Below are 21,195 nucleotides of genomic sequence, written 5' to 3' on the forward strand. Positions count from 1 at the left end.
GAGAGCGGATGATTCTATGAGGGACCAGTTGTACTGCCCTAGCCTCTTCCCCAGCTGCTTCCTGCCTTGGCACACGAGATGCTTCCTGCCTCTTTAATCCTCTGGACTGGAGTGGGGGCCCCGGCTGCGGGGGGGGGGGCAGACTCCCTGCTCCCCAAAGAAACCGGCAGCTGCTTCCTACCCCAGCCACAGGCCCCCAGCACAAGGGCTCCCCCTCTCCCACCCGTGTGGGACAGGTACCCTGTGCCCCCCAGGCAGGGGCTGACTGACAGGCAACTAGGGCTCAAGGGGTGCAATCAGGGCTTGCACCTGTCTCCTGCCCAGCGCCTAGTGCCCCCCCCCGGCGGTGGGCCGGGCTGGGGCCGGCGGGGCGGGGTCCCCCGGCTGCCTGGGGGCTGAGCAAGCGGCGCTCTGCGCCCCCTTTGGAAGCCGCGTGGGGAGGGGGCGAAGCCGCTCCGCCGCCGGCCTCTCCGCCCCCGTTCCCCAGCGCGGCGGCCAGGCGGCGCTCTCCGCCCTCGCTGCTGCGCCCCAGGCGCGCTGGGCTGGGAGGCGCGGCGCGGAGCCGGCAGCAGCCACTCGGCAGCGGCTTGGCACCGGGCGGGCAGATGCGAGCGGGTCCCTCGTCGGCTCTCGGGGCTGCGGAGGGGAGCTGCGCAGGGGGCTGGGGAGCGCGGCCGGCCGAGCTCCAGGGATTTAGCCAGCGCGGGGCTCTCTCCGATGGGCTGGAGCCGGGGGATAACGCGGGCGGAGCTCCGGTGAGTACAAGCCGCGTCCGGGCGCGCCGGTGTTCGCCTCTCTCCGCTGGATGGTCCCGCTGCCTGGAGGCGCGGTGAGCATCTGCGGCTCGCCCTGACACCGGCCCCTCAGCGCCCTCCCCGGTGCAGGGCTCATTGGAGCCGGTCACTGGTTCTTTGGGGTTTTTTAAAAAATACAAAACCATCTGCAGACGTGGCAGGAGAGAGCTGCCCCGTCCTCGGCTTTAAAGGCACGTTGGCAGGGCTGCAAAGATGGCTTGTCTGCTTAGAAAACGGCACCTCTGTGAACGTGACCAAAATACGTTGTAATGCACCTTGTAGTGTTCTCCTAGCCTGGCTGGGGGCATGTTTCTAAATGTGTGATTGCAAACCCGTCAGGAGGGGAGGCGTGCATTCGGGCTGGGCATTTCACAGCATGGTGTGGGCAGATCTGCCTTCAGGAGCTTTCTGGCGTTACTCCTGTGGGGAAGGTAAACTTTTTGTGTTTACTGGCGCACTCCTCCATCGATTGATGATGCAGCCCGAAGCTGATTAGCAAAGGGATGCGATGGATGCTCATTTGTTGCCGGAGAAAGATGGGGAGATTGGAGGGGAATGAAACTGCCCTCCGAGTTGAATGGTTGTGAGACATCCCGGAGAACTGGGTGGGACTGGAGGATCTCCAGTGGTTAGGGGCTGATTGGATGTAGTGAAATCAAAGTGGGGGGCGATCCGTCCCGGTAGCACTGAAGTTGTTGAATTAGGCTGGAGGGGTGTGTGTTTAGAAATGCTTTCTTCTTTCCGTGGGTCCCAAACACCTGCTTCGAAGTGATGTGTGGCTCCAGTTTGTAGGTGCTCGTGTTGCCTTCTAACGAGGAAGTAGCTGGTATTTCACCAAAGTTTTTATTTATCTCTGCTGCTCTACCTCCAGTTCCAAAAACTTGACAGTGCAATATTCTTTTATTTATAGACAGTTATCTCTTTGCTCCTGTGCACACACGTCCTGTATTGAGGATTTGGCAGAGCAACCAGTAGTCTTGCTCTGATGCTTATCTTTATTTCCATTAAGAATCCTGGGCTACCAGGATCCTAGCTCTAAACATTTGTTTCAGGCTCAATCTTGACATATACAATCTCAACTGGAGAGTAATTTTCTTTAAACTAAATTTGATTTCAATTGACGCAGCTGTTGTAGAAAAACACTGGGGAAATGTCATTTCAGGAGCTGTTTGAAAGACAGCTCGGTTTATATATTTACTATTGCTATTTTTTCAGGAGATTAATCTATATAGAATGTGGTGGACTTGCTCCTGTTATTTAAAACAAACCCTCAAAATGGACAAGTTAGATTCTGAAAATCACCAGCTAGGCACATGCAGTAACCCATGGTTTAGAACAGCTGTAATATGCACATTCCTATTAATTCAGTCTCTGGATTTACCTTTTCATTGTATATCTTTGTGACTCTCAAAGATCCTTTTACGCTATGAACGCATCCCTAGTACTAATTAACACCCCACAGGAGCAGCTGCAGTGGACCTTGCCAGTAATCAGTTTAATACTACGTGCTGGAGATTGAAACGATATAGCCAGTGATGTTATGATGCATGGTGTGAAAGATCCAGTCCGTGCAGCCGTGCTTCAAAGAGGTAGTGGCATAGTGTGAAGTTCAAGGCATGAGAGGAAAGAGAGATGCACAGGAACGATTTGTTCCTGGACTATATTTTCTGAACCCTTTTTAAGTCTTTGTTGGTTTAAGCCACTCCATGTTATTTAATACAGGTTTTGTGGCGTAGCTGTCTGTAGTCAAGGAAAGACAATACTAACACTTACATTTTCTCTGCAGTCTGTGTGGGTTTTTTTAATTGATTCTAAAGTAGAAAAATCTACATTGGAGTGAAGAAAACTGCTGCTCAGGAGGTTTGTATATTTATAACTTTCTTCACTGCAATAGCTTCATGGGATACACGTTTTGGGCCAAATTCTGTTATACTGGTGGAAATCCAGAGTGACTCTGTAGTCATTGATTTAAATGGAATTGCTCTGGATTTACACTGGTGTAAGCAAGAGGAAAATTTGATCCATTTTTTGATTATGTTAAATCATATAATCTTACTCCATCCTACCCCAGCATGACACAAAAGGCCCAATCCTGCAATCCTTACTCAAACGAAACTCCCATTGACTAGGACCTGCACTGCCAGGTCCTAACAGTGGGACAGTTCATGCTGTCTAGATCCACACACAAAGAAAATTCACTGCACCTGGCTCTCCCCTCTCCTGCTCAGGAAGAGGTGTTTTGAGCCTGCGTGGTACTGTTCTCCCTCCTCCTTCTTCCCGCTTCCCAAGACCCCTTGGAAGGAGCTCATTTTGGTTGAGATCTGACCGTAGAAGGGGGAGTGAGGATTGGATTTGCTGTCTGTTGGGATGGGGACAGGCCAGAGTGGGGTGGGATGTGTTGTAGGCACATACATTGTTTGCCCGCTGACTTGACAGAGGTTACCTGGAAGAAATAATACAGCAAAGGGCCGGGTTGGGGAAAGGCTGGGAGCAGTCATGCCAGGGGGAGTGCCTGGTAGTGCAGGTCCATTAGAGCCGTACTGCCAAGGAGATGTGCTGCATGGTGGGAAGGAGCTAGGGGCCTGTTATCATTGGGAAGACATGGGGACTCCATACAGATTGCCTTGGCCTTCTGCTGCTCCCCGGGGATGTGCAGAGATGCCTGGGGCTCAGACAGGTTTGGAACAGAGCCTTACACACCGCTTATTGCATGGAGTCAAACCCCGTTTCCCTGTGACATAATTGGGAGGAATACCATGACTGTATCCTCTTGGAAACTTCCTCTCTGAGCCCCTCCTAAGGGAATCCCCATCAGAGGCAGTGATCAAACTCAAAATAATGAGCACTCGATATAAAATTGCACAAGAGCAATGGTTCTCAAACTTTTTTTTTTTTGCGGACCAATTGAAAATTGCCGAGGGTCTCAGCGGACCACTTACTGATCTTTCCTAATGTTGTTTGTACCGTTAGCTAACTATTGTAAAGCGCTTTGGGTAAATATAAAAAGAACCTTAATTTGTTCTACAAATAAAAGCACACAACTCATATTTTAATATCAGTAGTCTTACCTTCTTAATGTGATGGATGTGCCCTCTCTCCCCCGCCACGGCAGCCCCTGAGCTGGGGCTGGGGAGGAGGGGGATCTCTCCCTCTCTCCTCCACCGCAGCAGCCCCCAAGCTGGGGCTGGGAAAGGGGGGGGGTCTCTGGCCACCTCTTTCTCTGGCCACTGCAGCCCTGCACACCCCAAATCCCCCCTACTTCCTCTTCTCACCCCACTGCCCCCTCCCACCTACTCTCTCTTCCACTCAAGGCCACCATCTCACTTTACGTGTGCATCTTATCCAGGGTCCAGGCACCTAATTAGTGGAGCCACGCCTGTGCAACTCTACTAATTAGGTGGGTGGCCCTTCATTCTTTCATGTGCGGCCGCCCAGGCGCGCATCTTATAGAGAACTATCCATGGACCACCTGAATGGAGCTCGTGTACCTCTGGTGGTCCACGGACCAGTTTGAGAACCTCTGCACTAGAGGGTATTAGTTTTATACTGGAAAAATTCTCTGCCCTGGGACTGACACATTCCTTGCAAAGAAGATGGGGAAATTTAACGTTCTCCTTTGCTGCTGCATTAACCTGTCTTTCCCATTTTGCAGTGGTTTTAAATGATGTAATTCCACCCCTTCCTGCTTGTCAGTTTAGAACAGTTGGAGATCTTCACACTTCTCCATTGGAGCCTGCTGTGCTTGGAAAGCACAGAGTTTTAAATAGTCTTAATTTGATCAGCAAAGAGGAGGATCATATGCTTATTGAACTCTATACCACAATCCCCCAGTTTAACAGAGGAAGAGCGCTATGTGATGTTAAAACATAGCATGTTTTACTGAAGAAGAGCCATTAGTCGATGGGAAACAGAAAACATTTTTATTGCCCCATCAAGCCGGCTTTCTCTAATGATGTTCAGTTGAAAGGATTTAGAGTGGTATTTAATCAAATTTAGGGACAGTAATATTAAAAGTCCTTAGAAATAATTAGCAGGCTTCTTTAGAGTTTTGGTTAGTTTAGCTGGGTAAGAATGTGATTCATGCTTTTCACATCACTGGCTGCGTGTGGTACTGTTGTGTGTAATCTGGATAATGTTTACAGATCTTTCAGCAACCAGGCTCTCTACAGTGGTCCTTGAATTGCCTAAGGCTTTGCTTTATATACTTCGTTAGCAGAGAGTTTTCAAAATTATACCTGGAGGCCGACTATTTGTTTATACTAAAGGACACAGGACACTAATCGACCAATCAGCAGGCTGGTGTGATGCAACAGGAAATACTTCTTCATGCAATGCGCAATTAGTGCATGGAACATATTGCCACAATATATCAACAAGGCCAAGAGTTTAGCAGGATTCAAAAGGGACTAGACATTTATATGGATCACCGGCATATCCCGGGTTAGAATTGTAAATATGAAAATAAACAAGAGTTTTGAAAGGGATATAAACCTCCTGCTTCAGGGTTTAAGCCAGCGTCTAACTACTGTGGGTTAAGAGGAGACTTTCCTTCGGGGGGCAGGTTATTATTATTATTTAATTGTATTACTGTAGGCCTAGGAGCTCTAGAATATCTCTGCTGTACAAACACAGAACGTAAAGATGGTCCTCGCCCCAAAGAGTCTAAGACAAGAGACAACAGATGGATACCAGTATCAGGGGGTAGCCGTGTTAGTCTGTATCTACAAAAACAACAAGGAGTCTGGTGACACCTTAAAGACTAGCAGATGGATACAGACAGATCAATGGGGGAGAGTACAAGGAAAACAAGACCATATTGGTTGGCATGAGAGGCTGTGGTTTCCGCATACCAGCAACCTAGCCAATGGCAAGGTTTTTGTAGACTTCATAGCAAAGTTTTCAGGAGGATAATGTGTCCGTTTTGTGGATGTTTAGGAGGAGCTCCTTCCAAGCGTATTATCTCATAACTGTCTACAGCACCTCCTCTGAGGCATCTGGAATGTCCCATCACCACTGTTGGTGCCGGGATCCTGGAGTAGGTGACCTGTGTTAGTTTGATCTAGTGTGGCAATTCCTATGTTCCAAGAGGGTCTTTTAAAACTAGCCCAGCTCCACAGTATCTAAGTCTTCCCTGGGTAAATTAAATTTGCATGGTGAGATCAGTCTGCTTTCTGCTCTTCTTCTGTCCTTGCATAAGGACCCTGTACTTGACAAATTATAGGTAGGCTGGTTATGGTGGAAATATTTTGTCTAAGTAAACTTGATCCTGTGCCTCCCTCACGCAGATGGGCTTCTTTAGGAATGCAGAAATCGGCCAACTTGATGCTTCGTTGGGATGGTACCGTATTCGTTTATGTCCTGACGTTGGTCTTCCTTTGTGTTTCAGAACAGAGAAATGCTATTCTTTGCTTCCAGGGCTCGATCCTGCCAAGTGCTAAGCACTCTGGCCTTGATCCAGCAAGGCACTTAACCCTGTCATTAACTTCACGCATGTGAGCAGTCGCACTAAAGTGCTTTGCTGCATCCTGGCCCAAGTGCTCAGCACCTTGGCAGTGTCAAGTCTGCTCTCCCTAAATGTTGGGAACGGATCTCCTTCTGCCTTGAATGAAAAGAGTAATTAATATGAATATTTCAAATAATGTCAGTATGGACCAGAAATCTCTCCTGATTAATGCTTAGTGCTTTTCATCTTCAAAGTGCTTAACGAACACTAATTAGTCTCCTAATGAGACGCGTGGACGTTGTTATCCCCAAACCTGTGCTATGAATACTACGCCACAACTGCGCTGAAATCAGGGGTGACATTCAGTTAAAACAGCAAATTCCTTGATATTTCTGAAATGCTCTCAAAGGGCCTGACCTGACCCATCAGCCATTGGAATCAGTGAAAAGGCTCCCATTGACTTCAGCGTCCGTTGGATCAGGCCCAAAACCAAAATACTCTCTGCCTGCAACGGTAATCAACAAGCATGTTAAAATACTATCAAATGATAACCTTCTATCCATGCTGAATCTTGCTCAGGTGTAGTAGGTAAGGAGTGGTTGTGATCTCTGATTCAGGGCTCCCTGGTCCTGGGACACCTTAGAGAGGGAAGGGTTTTGCTTTTGTATTCTGCCACAGGTATAAAGTTCCTAAGGTCAGCAGAAGATCAGGTATAGCAGAGCTCAGCTTAGCCAAGCCCCCGATATGTCCCTTTATCCCCCTTTAGGCAGGGAAGGGGGAGATATCTGGCACCGGCGTAGATTTCCTCTGTACAAGGGAAATTCTCAGCTGGGATCTCAGGCTGGCGTAAGGCCACTTTATACTGCTTGCAAAGTGGCCTTAGCATACTGGAGAATATGGACCAGTGTATACAGTATATACATGTAAATGTATATAATAGGCGTGTGTGTGTTAAAGGTTGGTAAGCAAACCATGGTTGTTTCCAGTTCTGACATTTAACTAAAGTCACTTGTGGCTCTGAGCTGCCTCTCTGCATGGTTTTCCTTTGCTTTATTTCAGCACATTCCAGGAATATATACCAAGAGAATGGCTGAACTTTAAACACAGAAGAATTTGCTTTGCCTTGCTCACACTTTCTAATGCGCATACCTGACATTTAGAGAGAGTGCATGGCAGGCATGTGGTCTGCCTCCATCACCAAAGAGTTGTACCCACTCTGTCAATAAGATTCACAATCCTTAGATACTTCAGGATCTTCAACTGCTGGAATCCCAGGAAGCTGTGATGCCCAGAAGTGCCTTTTTCCTTTTGTGTTTGATATGAAGATTTTTGTCTAGAGCTGGTCAAAGATTTTCTGACTGAACAATTTTCTGCTGAAAATATGGATTTGATTATGTCAAAATGTTTTGTGGGAATATACTGATTTCACTGACATTTTTATGAGATATCATTGAAACATTTCATTTTGACTTTATCATAGTAACATTATATAATACACAGATATTTATAATGTTGTAAATTATATAACATAAAAGTTGAAACAAAGGCAACATGAAACATTTAGACTTTTCTGAAATGAAATATGTAGGAATATTTAGTTTCATGATAAATTCCAAAATTTCTACTTTTCCATCCCAGTTTGGTACAAAACCACATTTTGAAATCTCAGAATTTTCCACAGGATGGAAATTTTGTTTTTCACCCTCCTTTAATTATGCCCATACTATAGTTATGAACTTTCAGATTGACTTGCTCAGTGCACTCTGATGTTCACTGGTATTATAAATACTGTGGACACACCTCTACCTTTTTAGAGCATTTTCTCATCTAAATTAACCCACCAGTTCTATGAATGACCCAATGGGCTTTCGGTGGTGCCTGCTAGATCATAAACTCCATCAGTGAATAGCACTTCTAGTTCTTGTGCTCTTTACTGCAGTTCTGCACCTGGCATTTCTGAATAGACACATTAGTAATTATTATTCATCTTATTTTTCATCTGTTGCTTCAAGGGGAAAAAAGTCCTTTAATCTTTTATCTCCTGTTAGAAGTACATGCCAGGTTATTTGGCTGAAGAGAGACTTCCCTTCTACCTCTATCATTATTTTAAAAGCTTCACCATAGTTTCCCCAGCTGATTTTGTCCTTTCCCATTTGGCAAACATTGATCGTGTTTCTCCTTATTTAACGCATGTGAAATGTAACTATTTCTTTCTGTTTATAATCTTGGTTCTGCCCCAGCAACTCAAGGATGTCAGCAGTGAGAACAGTATTTATCAGCTAACTGGTGTTGTACAGTACGTTCCAGGAGGAACTCTAAATACTGAATTGAGAGTCTTACCATGGTCCTGATCCAAGAAAGGATCTCTGTTCAGGGATGTGTTTAAAGTCCTACTGAATTCAACTGAACTTAAGAAGATGTTTGCAGTTAGGCATGTGACCTCAAACTTGGGCCCATGGGTCCCCAGGTGATGCTTAGGCCACAATGACCATCCCACAGCTCACCTGAGCAACCGGAGAAGGAAACCAGTGATTTGCTAGCTCACAAATGGCTCTTCTCCTTAAGCTCCTGACTGGGGAAAATATCCTGATTGGCTGGGAAGAGGCACAGGAAAGAAGTTATCTGAGCAAGGAGAGGAATCCCTGCCTGCCAGCCACTATGGACCTTTCCTGCTTACCTGAGCCCTGCATTCCTGCTTGCTCCTGGTTCCTGTCCTCCTTATCCCAGACCCCCATCTGTTCCTGCTCTCCTGCCTCACTCCAGTTCGTAGGTGCTGCATCTGCAGTCATATAAACCTCATACAGCATGTGTGGTATTGACAGCATGTTCCATGGTAAACATTAATAGCAATTTATCTTATATGAATCAAATCAGGTTTAAGAGAAATCCACATATACAGGAAGATACAATGTTCTACATTGTTATAAACTGAAGGTCTGGTGCTTCTTTATGTTGAGATACCCGAATACAGATTATCGGAATGATGAGTATGCACATATGGAGTTTCCCTCTAATTCTTCTATTGGATGGGGGATCCACCAGAGGCAAATGGCATCCGCTCAGTGGACTGTTGACTGCGCCCTTCCCTTCTTTGTTTCCTGCTATCGCTGGACAGCATGCTTGCTTCCTACAGGAGTCATGCTACTGGGACTCTGCTATCCCATCCATAGCTGCCCCTGGGACCACTCTTAGGGAAGTTTCACACAATAAGGGGAAATAAGTATAAATTACTATGCTCCATGGATTTGAGAGAAGTGGGGAAGAATCTGCAGATGCCTCCTGGCCCTCTCAACTCTCTCCCTCCCAATCTGTGGACCAGGAACTCGGTAGAACCTTCTTATCCATGTGTACAGATGGGAGCATGGGGGCTGAAGTTTCAGTCATATGGATCATTTATAGTTGGAATATTAAATTAATATTGTATTAAATAATGTATCAAAGCTACACAGACAGCTGCAAATACTGAATCCCCTGGTTACTAAAGATCAGGCATATGTGAAGATTGAAATGCATCTGTTGGAAAAACTATTCTGTGACCAGATGACTGAGTGATTTAAAGCCCTGATTCAGCAAAGCACTTAAGCACCTGCTTAACGTTAAGCATTTGTTCAGGTCCCACCCGTTCAGCAAAGTTAAGCATGTGCATAAATCACATTAACTTTACTATCCTAACTACATTCTTTATAATATCGGATACAATGTAGGTTCCTTACTTTTCATATCTTGAATAAGTAACTGGTTATAAGATATGATTACATAATAGATGTATACAGTTAGGAAGTTATCGTCTTCTGCTTTTAATCTTCTTATTTATCAATACTGCATAGTAAATCACCAACGTATGTAGTCATCTACACTATGTTTAGTTTGTACACTGCAGTACAACTGGATATTACTAAATAGTTTGTATTTGTTGTTAATAGTAAAGCCCTATTTAATAATAAGTACCTTCCAAAAGTGGATTGATTACATGGAAAGCACACATCCAAGAGTGAGCCTTGCTAATGAAAATAACTTGGATTCTTTTCACATGGAAGACGTTGTGTGATGCTGCTATTGTTGTTGGGTAATTTAAAGGTCATTGATTTCAAATTGATATGCTTTGGAGAGTTTACCACACTGTCATTACCACACAACATGAATATTCAGGAGTACAGAATCTATTGTAAAAAATATACATGTTTCAAAGAGACAGTTTTGACAAAATGTCACTGATTGCATCTGTCAGAGGGAACTTTCTCTTGAGATATAAATGTGGGAACTCTCTCTTAGGAGCTAACAGTTTTGTGTATTATCATAAGTCGTAAGGTACATTCTGTAAATGGAACCACAAATGACAACAGTGATATGACAAAGTATAGTCATAAAATTCAACTGTAAACATAAAATACAAATCTAGCAGCCATTAGGGGAGTGTGCACATCTAACTAACAGTCTAACCCAGGCTATTATTATAAAATAGAAATAAAGCATAAATTAGGTGAGGTGTAGGATAGACCTAACTTCCCCTCTCATCCATTTTGCACTGAGGGAGCTCCATTGAGAGTTATTCCTGAATTACACCAGCGTGAACGAGAGGAGAATCAAGCCCTGTATATTGTATTTGAATTCTAAAACAAAAACATCTTGGAAACTTTCCTAGATCTGGCGTTTTTGTACTAGAAAAAATACAATTGGTAGGGTAAACAGTTTGGATTTTCTAATTTTCATGGCCAGATGGGAAAGTTTACTCCTAAGCACCTACAACTTCATCCATCTCTCGAGTCTTTCCATTGACATTAATGGGATCAGGTCATTAAAAGTGAAATTCGGCAGAGATATTGAGGCAAGCACTGTCCTGATCGAAAGTGCTTTGGAGTCAATAAGTCAGTAAATATCAACACAACAGGTCTAGCAGGGGCTGGAGTAGGAGTTTAAATGCCATAGTGAGGAAGAGCATGTCGTCAGGAGTATTTCTCTTGCAAAGTGTTAGTTAAATTGATGTAAATCCAGAATCAGTCCAGCGATTTATTTATCCATTGGAGTTATTCTGGATTTATACTGGTGTAACTGATCTGGCCTTTTGAGCTTTGGAAAATGAAAGTAGGAATGTTTCCCCCACAAAGCGTAAATACCCCTTTGAATGTTTGTATTTTAAAAGAGAAAGTTCTGCCGGCATCGTTGGCCAAGTAATTGTACCTACTTTCTAATATCCGTTAATAAGATACCTGGGTTCATTTTTATAGGCCTAATTGTGCACATGGGTTGCTCTACAATTATATGCAAAATGGAATGAACAGATCACATCTCACACTCAACTGTACAGATACACCCATGGTTTTTAATTGTATGTTGAAGGAAAAACAACCCATCGTATACTGCCACATTCATAGGCATTTAAGGAGCTAAAATGAGAAATCTAAGGTTCTGTCACTAGAAAAACTTTGATTTTGATGTTTTGAAAGGGTCAATTTAAAAAAAAATCCACGTGGCAAGTGACTTTTATGAGCACATGGAGGGAGGAAAGTGTAAAGGATTTTAAATTGTTGGGATTGAGGAAATGCATGACAACTGCACCCTGTAAAATAATATGCATGCTAAGGAGCAAATGTTATACTTGAGATGACAAATGCATCAGTGTCGGTACAGCTGCGGTATGCCAACTATTTTTGATAGTGAAAGTCCCATTGAGCATCTTGATGTCCGTAGTAATAGAAACCTATTTGCACTTTGCGGCCACGAAGGGATGAAATTAAGTAAAGGGAAATGTGTAGATGGCATAGCAAGAAAAACTGTCTAACGGTGAGACCTGTTTAGCCTCCCAGGGGAAAGGTGGGCGGCAGCCTCATCACATGTGTGCTCTGGGTGAAGCCCCCAACATTCTAATGCACTGGCTGACGGGAGTCGACTAGAACTGTCCCCTTCACGAGTCCTCCAGATAGTGCAGGAGGTGTGAAAACTGTCACTGCACCGGCCTGTGTGTGTCACTGGGGAAACGAGCACTTTGTCAGAGCGCCGGGCCAAATTCAGGGCCAGCTGGGGATGGGTTTGAACAATTGGCTTTAACACATCACAAAACCACAGATGGTTTATTCGCTTTCCATGAATGTGAAGTGAATTGTGCCAGGCTAGGGTATACGTCATCCAGTGGTTTGTGGTTTTATGTCCTCTGTGCGACCATGGCTCCGGGGGTGATGTGCTATTTTCCAAGCAAGTTCTTAAAACAGCCAACAGCAGTCTAGTTATCCTGACAGAGAGGGGAAGATGGGCTTGATGTAAATCCACACAGAGAGATTCATGCTTGGGTTTGTCGTGTGGATTTATTTAATTTTCATGCTGTCGCCTGTTTATAACTCCGCCTGGGCTGCTGAACCTCCCAGTTCCACACATCAGCAGGCTGAGGATTTGCCCCTTTGTTAGCTTGTCATGTGGTCTTGTGGCATCAGGTCTCGGAGTAATTACAGGGTCTGTACTGGGGATAGGGGTGGACCTTTGGTACAGTTGATGCTGCAGGATTTAGGATTGCTGAACTAGGCCAAGGAGGTCTTCCCATTCTCTGAGGGTCGGTCTTCACTGCAGAGTTAACCCAGGTTCTTATTCAGGTGTGGCCCCTTGCCCAGCTACTGTCCATACACACAAACCTCTGACCCATGCTTTAAATCTGGGTTAGCTGGCCTGGCTAGAGAGGCTAGAATCCGGGCTCCACTTTCACTCAGGCTGGAAACCAGACCAATTTGCAGTGTGGATGCAGGCGAATTAACTCAGGTGCCGAAAGTCCTTCAGTGCCTTCCCCAAACTCCACCAGGGTCATATTTTCTTGCTCTCTGCCTACTCCCTTCTTCTGCTGTCGATGTCACCTATTACTTTATGCACACCGGTTCAGCATGTTTGCCTGCTACATTTCTGTTGCACTTCCATAGCACTTAAACAGAGATGGGAAAAATCCTCCTAGAGTGCTGCCAGCTGGCCAGATACTGACGCCAAGGTTCGGGTGGACCTCTGGTGTGAAGTCAGTAAGAGCCCAAATTAGAGGAGATATATCTGAAATCTGCAGTTCTGTGAGGATGTCTTCAGTTAGCTGGCAGACACGACCTCGGTGCAGGGAGAAAATCAAAACTCTCAAGGCAACATACCAGACGACCAAAGGTCACAGCTCCCTGCCTTGGACAATATGCTGCAAAACAATTAATAGAATGGTGCCACTTAGTGCAACACTAAGAACCATGGGATGTGCCCCAGAAGTCTTAGCACCCCCCTCCATGGATGAGTGCAGCATCAGTGTGGACACAACTACTTGGTCTGGCTCAGGGGTGGATTTGCAGTGTGGATACTCTCACCTGGGCTAGGCTAGCCCAGGTGCCCAGCCCCAGGTTAACTCTGCAGTGAAGACATTGTTCTGTCTTGGTGTAGATTGCTCCCAGGAATAGAGATCCACACCGGACAGGGTAAACTAACCAGGCTTTCATTAAAATACACACTCTACTCTCAGCAGCACAGCTCAGCACATATACATTCACAGAGAACTCATGTACCAGTGTCACTTCTTGTGCCCCTTTTAAAGAGACTGTGCACTAGTTATCCAACTGTGCACGGATACAATACAGACATGTTGACACCCATGAAACCTATGCATTGTATTGAATTGGCCAGTAACTTTAATCACAGAAAAATCAAAGCAACACTTTTACAAGTGACATTTAGTTTTTCAACAATACTGTTTCATACTAGACTTTGAGTAGCTGTAAGTGGGTTCTTAGGTGCTATACTGAAGATAAAAAAAAATTGTTAATATAGTAGAAGAGCCCTACGTTAAATATTAGCAATGAACGATAAAACTCTCTGGAACTTGTTTATATCCTGAGCCAGAAAACAAGAGCTGTTCCACCATTACAACAAGGGGCTCAGTCTGGTGGATATTACCCATCTTCTTTCTCCTTTATTAGAGTATTTTATTCTTGTCTGTGTGTATTTTGGGGGAGGGAGGGAACTGTTTAATTTTTTCAAAGATATCAACTAGCTCAAAATTATTTAGAAACACACATACTGTCTTAACCAGAACCATTATAAAGAAAAGGTAAAGCATGTGTGATTGTCAGTAGAGACCATTTAAGGACACACTACATCTGCAACGGGGTAAAGAAAAGGCTGAATTGTACGTTTCACCTTGACTCAGCAAGCTCAGGATGTTAACTGTTGATAATGGACCAGCATAAAAAGTGTGTGACTAGATCAAAGGAATATTGAAAATGTTGAGGTTCCAGTATTTTATGACCTGCTGGGGCTAGAAAAAGTGAAATACTTAAGTGGAATTGCTGGGAATCCAATGTTGGAGTATTGGTTTCTTGCCCTTCCAGGTCATGAGATTTTGTGCTTTTAGTATCCCATTACACTGATTTAGGGTGACCAGACAGCAAATGTGAAAAATCGGGATGGGGGTGGGGGGTAATAGGAGCCTATATAAGAAAAAGTCCCCAAAATCGGGACTGTCCCTATAAAATCGGGACATCAAGTCACCCTACACTGATTGTAGACTTGCTCTTTCCCACTTGAATTTGAACATGTGTTGAACATTCTGAACTAATCATCTAGAAATTAACACTATGTACCATTAGTCTCTAATTGTAGTGGTTCATAACAAAACTGATGCAGAAAAAATAGCAAAATGGTAATCAGAAAGGTGTGACTCTAAGGTCTGAAATCTCACTACCTTAGAAGGCTGCCGCTAAAGGCTCTGTGCCATCTAAGTATAGATGTTTTCAGGGTTGCTAAACTTCTTCAAACATTAGGCCTGCACCAGTAAGCAGAAAAATTTGCTTTCTGATTTAGAAGTGCCTGACTTATTGCAATTTCTTGCAAAAGTATTGCAAGAAATTACCTTTCGAGTCATCAGAACTGCAGAAAAGTTGTATTCCAAGGCTCAGAGTCTGTCTCTAATCAATGTGTGTATGATATGTACCATTCAGAAAATTAAATGTATCAAAGAACTGGTTTAGAAACATCAATTTAAAAGAGGAATAGACAGAAATTCATTAAGAAAGAAACAGATCTCACCTTTTTTCCTTGGAAAGATCAGAGAAGTCGGTGCTCACAAGTTACGTTTGCCAGTTCTCCGACCACTCATCAGTATTCCTTTTCTGAAAAGCAAAAACAGAGACTGTCAGTGTAAGACATCATTTCAGTGTAAAGATTGTTTACTGCTTATAAAAATAAAATAATGAAAAGCTGTAAATATTCCCTATGTCCCAGTATTGCATATTGCTGTGGGGAAATATTTCAACATTTGCTGTTCAGACTGCCTCATGTTTTATGACCCCACCTGAAAAATGTGGCACTTTCATAGGAATGATATGAAAACAGCAATAATACCACATGTGATCAGGCAAACGCTAGAGACAAATAAACATTCCCAAGTGTTTGCTGGCACTGGAGTAGAAGCTTCAGGTCCATGTTTTGGGTTTCAGTGCTTACTATACCTCTGTTAGGACTGACTGCTTAGATTGACCCTATGGACAGCTATGTAGATAGACCAGCTGTTTTTTTCCCGCGTGGCACTGGGAGCAGGTGTTTGTGCTAATGAATTCTTAGGGCTTTGCCTTTGAGGGAAAGAATCCTTTCTCCAGCTCCCCTTCTCCTATGCATGGCTTGGCTGCTCAGGTTGTTTGAATAGTACCAGGATTTGATCCTGAGTGCGGAAAGGTGAGCTCAGCCTTCAGGAACAGACACAGGCGCTCCCAATAGAGAGTCTACAGGGCCAAAGCCCTCCACAACACACTGCATGCCGGAAGCAGAGTCAACATCTTTCAAGTTTAACCCCCTACACGTGTGAATCTAGTTACTAGTGATGGCTGCATGGCTGGGGATGTCAGAGGTTATTTTTGTTGGGGCTAATGGGAGTGGACCTAAGGTGGTTTTGGTAGCTGGGGAAGAGAGAAAAGGGTGTCCATGCCATCCTCTTCCCCCAGATATGCCATGCTGTTCTGGTTCAAAATAAAAAGGGGTGCATGTGACATTAAAGAGCACCGCAGTAAACAGCGTCGACCCATCTGCTTCCCCTTTTGTGTTTCCAGCCAGTCCCAAACCTCTCACTGTATTTTCTCCTTAAATCTGTGTCCAGCAATTCTGCTGTAGCAAAATCAATCACATTAGCCTCAGCACCTGGCAACAAAAGAGTTTCGTGCCCAGGGGCCCACCAGAGAATTGCCCGGCCGGGAGGATTTTGAGTAAGTCTCGTTGTTACGGTACATTCTCACTAGTCTGAATCCTGCTCCTCCAAATGCTGTCCTTTCACTTAGCAGTCTTAGCTCTTTTTTGAAGAGGACACGCCACACAGTGAGCATGTGGAGGGATTGCTTCCTGTAAGTTTAGGAGGTGAAACCCCTATTTTTCTGGCAATGGCCTGCAAACCCCAAATTTAGACTTTCATTTCCCAAAAGCTGTTTCAGTTTCCCAGCTGGACTACACTGGGGGGAAGGGGATCGATCTAAGATACGCAACTTCAGTTACGAGAATAGCGTAGCTGAAGTCGATGTTTCTTAGATCGACTTAGCTCCCGTCCTCACGGCACGGGATCAACGGCCGCGGCTCCCCCATCGACTCCACTTCTGCCTCTTGGGGCTGGTCCACACTAACCCCCCACTTCGAACTAAGATACGCAACTTCACCTACGTGAATAACGTAGCTGAAGTTGAAGTATCTTAGTTCGAACTTACCGCGGGTCCACACGCGGCAGGCAGGCTCCCCCATCGACTCCGCGTACTCCTCTCGCGGAGCAGGAGTACTGGTGTCGACGGCGAGCACTTCCGGGATCGATTTATCGCGTCTAGACAAGACGCGATAAATCGATCCCAGAAGATCGATTGCTTACCGCCAGACCCCAGAGGTAAGTATAGACGTGGTCTCGCTCTGGTGGAGTTCCAGAACGGGGAGCTCGTTCAGGGATTGGTTTGTTGCATCTAGAAGAGACGCGATAAATCGATCCCCGATAGATCGATTGCTACCCGCCGATCCGGCGGGTAGTGTGGAGGTACCCTAGGGCATGAAAATCCCTACTCTCAGGACTAGCCCTGAAGTATTCCAGGGTGTCTCCAAATGCAGTGCTCATACACAGCAGGTGGTGAAACCGACAAAGCCCATGCAGCACAGTGGTCACTGCTGCTGGTAGCAGCATGAGGGGGAGGGCTTGTTGTTAATGGATATTGAACTCCTCCTCTCTGATGGCAAGTTATATCCTGCTCTGCAAATGAGCAACTTTGTGACTGGCGGAGCTGCAGATGACAGGACAGCTTGCTAATGCATTAATTCACATTCACACGCACAGTGTTCTCAGAACTGCTCTCTGCTTGTCATTCAACAGATAGCGTCACTCAGTGTGATTACTTTTCCCCCCAGCTGTGTTCCGATTTTAAAAAACACCTTAGTCAGAGCTTTGCTCTGACCAGCCACATTGTATTTCTTACATGACAACAGCCTGCTATGATGTATTGAATTGATGTAATGAATTCATGCATGGTTCAGTCCTTAGATTCAGCTTTATTTTTTGCATGGATTCCAAAGGGTATGCACTTCTCAGCTACGTCCTGACTTCTGCATGAAATGGTCATTCTAATGCAGAGACAATCAGCCTCTGATTTATTTATATTGGTATAGATTAAAATGTATTCTGATGTGTCAGCTATGGTATAAAATAAATATACCCCATCTCATTTCCATGAGCAATAGTAACTCTGAATTTTACATTTCTTGTCTCCTACAAACCACCGTAAAATGCTCTGTATGTGTCTTTAAAATGTCCATTCACTATGGTGTTTAAATAGAAAGGATTCGCTATTTTTTTCTATTCAATTGGAGAAATGTGTTTTTGTTTAAATGGTGTATTGTGAAACGTGGATGTTTCATACTATTTTAACAATATTCAGAAAAAAAAAGTCTTAATTTCTGAAGGGATAGTAGAAACACTCATTTTTCCCACTGTATAACAAAGACAGGCTTTGGAAAGAATGTCTTTCCAAACATCTCCATCAGCTAGAGGAGAGATGGTAGGAGATTTCCAGAGCCCCCTTCTTCCCTCCAAACCCCTCATCCCTGGCTGCAGCCCAGAGCCCGTACCCCCTCCTGCACCACAACCTCCTGCCTCAACCAACAGCCCCCTCCTGCACTCTGAATCTTTCAGCCCCACCCCCCCAGCCTGGAGCCCCCCCTCCTGCATCCCAGGGTGTGGGACAAAGACCCAAAAGGAGTGAGAGAAGAAAACTAGCAATTTCAGAACCTTAAAATGAGGAAGGATCATACATGCAAAAGCTCACATTTCTCTTGTGCATGATTTCCCTCCATAAAAATAAGAGTGCAGCGTCGCAGTAAGAGATGGCGTTGAATGCAGGCTGTGGCCTTTATTCTGAGGGAGAGTGGAGTGGCATGTTCCATACTGCACTTGGATGATGATGATGATGATGATGATAATTGTAATAGTTGATGATATTTGCATTTCCATAGCACAAAAAAACCCCAATCAAGGATCAAGCTCCCATGAGATCAGGTAGAGTACATGTGTATTTGGTTTGGTGCTCTGTCCCTCTCTAGTGGTTGTAAAGCCATATAGCAATTGATGAGAATGCTACACCTTGACTTAGGCTATGTCTACTCTGCCACTTATGTGAGCAAAACGTATGTCACTCAGCGGTGTGAATATGCCACTACCCCCAAGTGACATAAATAATGCCAGCATAAGCGCTAGTGTGCACAGCACTATGTCGGCGGGAGAGCTTCTCCTGCTGACATAGCTTCTGCCACTCATGTTGGTGGTACTTGTACAAACGCGCTGCAGCACTGTAAGTGTAGGCATGCCCTAAGAGAGCTGGATCTTTTAATGCAGGCAGTAGAGGCTCATGCATTATGACCCAGAAGCTCTCGGGTTTGATCCCTGCAGCTGATGATCCCTCAGGAGTATTGGCATTACACACACATAATATAAAGACAGTCTCTTCTCTAAACAGCTTACCAGCTTAGGTTGTGACAAAAGACAAGAGGCAGACCGACAAATGGAGAGAGGCGATAACAGTGAAACACGTCTGGTCTAATAGGCAGCCATCTCCACACACCAACTGTCTTGCCATTGTCAGATGTTTTGTTGGCATCACAGCAAAGGTGAACCCTAAGGAGGGGTCTGAAGGAGGAGGACAGTGGAGAAGCATTGTGGATTTTAACGAGGAGCTCCTCCCATTAAAACCAAATCTGCCCTTTTTAACTGGTCTAGTCTTATAACAGGTCCATTTTCTATTTTCTGTTATTGTTCTGTTTATTTTGGGTTTACCATGCTCACCTGCCCCTCCAAAGGGTGATGGTATACATCCATTCTACTATCTTCCCCATCTCCACCCAGCATGCAAGCTGTGACAGTCTGGAGGCATTTATCCAGGAGTCAACAGCACTGCTCTAAACTGGCCTGTGCACAGTGCATCCTGCACCCTTCTTCTCATGGGTGCTAAGGAGGCCAACTCAGCCTCTGTTCATTCACACGTGAGGGTCTTAAACCCACCTAAGGCAGTTCAGAGTGTTGGCTCCAGAGCTGTCTCTATATAACCCAACAGCCCCATCTTCTTCTGTATTTTTCTTTTGGGTACTTTGTTTTTTTTTTTTTACCATGTTAATTCTGTTACTACATACTGGTATAGCCAAGGGTTTTGTACCTAGGTTACTGGGCAGGAAGTGCAGTCATTTACCTTACCTCATGAATTAACAGATACTTGTTTACTGTCTTCACTATTAAAATCTTCCATCAATGAAATATAGCTCCATGGACTTAGAATTGCTCTTTGATATGACTGCTGACATTGTGTACTCATATGAGGAGCCCTTTACCGTTGCGCTGACTTTCTGTCTCTTCCCAGTATAAAACAATGGTGTGCAGCCCTAAGAATTGCAGTTCGAGCTGTGAAGAGCTACGTGCAGCAGATCTGTGTGTTCTGCTGGGAAGCTTCTGCTGCACTCCGGCCTCTGCATTTCTGTCGGTTTGATGTAATATCCTACGTGATAAAAAACTAAAGTAGCTGGTTTCGCTGCGTTGCCCCCACCACTTCTGGAGAGACGTGAGATTAATCTTCCAGCTGCCAATCTACAAAGCTGCTGCCCAAACCAGAGAGACTCCTAGCAAAGGCTGCGCCGCACAGAATATATCAGACAAAACCAATCATCTTTTCTCAGAGAGCATTATCAATATAACCGTGCGAATCTTTGTCCTGTGCAGCTCCATCGTCACTCCTTGCCTTGCTTCAGTTTGTCATTTCCAGGTCACTTCCCTTCTCTTTGTCAGCATGTTTAGCACTGCTTCCCGTTGGCATAATTATACCATCACCCTCAGGAACACCACCTTGCATACCAAAGACAGCTCTAGGACCGCGTTACATAGTGGCCCATTCAAAAGCAGAATTTTACCATAGTGCTGAATAGGCGAAACGCAAAGCTACCAATTTTCCTGATGTCAGTTCTCTAAACCTCTTATTTCCACTCAAGTCAAGGTGCTTTTACAAGTCCTTGTCCAGGCAGATGTGCCTCCCTTGCTATCACAGCCTGCTTCCCATCTGTCTTTGCTGGTGCGTAGACTGGCAGTAGTAGTAACAACAGGCTGGTCGTGCCCACAGGGTCATAGGCACCGTCCACCTTACACATGGCAAGGGAGAGACCTGAAGAGAGTTTGTTACGCTGATTGAAGTTTGCTTGCGGCGGCGTGCTGATAGATGTTACTGCCTGGAACCTAACAGCTCAGGGGTGCTGTAAATATGGAAGCTTTCCCGACCTCTGTTCACTGAAATACTAGCATGGAGAGCTGGAGATGATTGTCTTTCCCAGTAAGAGTGTCACTAGCTTAGACATGTTTCAAACATTCCTGTAGCACTTCCCATTAGCTCCCTAAGGGCCAAATCCTCTGTCCAGTGAAGTCAATGGGAGATTTGATTTTTCACAATCCAGACCCTAGAGTGTCTGTTC

General features: G+C 44.9%; 1 protein-coding gene across 2 annotated transcripts in view; it reads left to right on the forward strand.

Annotated features, from left to right (window-relative positions):
* Positions 1-677: 677 nt before the first annotated feature.
* RASGEF1C (RasGEF domain family member 1C) overlaps positions 678-21,195 on the forward strand; it is a 122,398-nt gene continuing 101,880 nt past the window's right edge. For both annotated transcript variants that reach the window (XR_004646919.1, XM_034779968.1), the window contains exon 1: positions 678-755. The gene's annotated coding sequence lies outside the window, so the exon portion shown is untranslated. The remainder of the gene's footprint in view (positions 756-21,195) is intronic.

Source organism: Trachemys scripta, chromosome 8 (assembly GCF_013100865.1).
Source record: "Trachemys scripta elegans isolate TJP31775 chromosome 8, CAS_Tse_1.0, whole genome shotgun sequence".
NCBI lineage: Eukaryota > Metazoa > Chordata > Testudines > Emydidae > Trachemys > Trachemys scripta.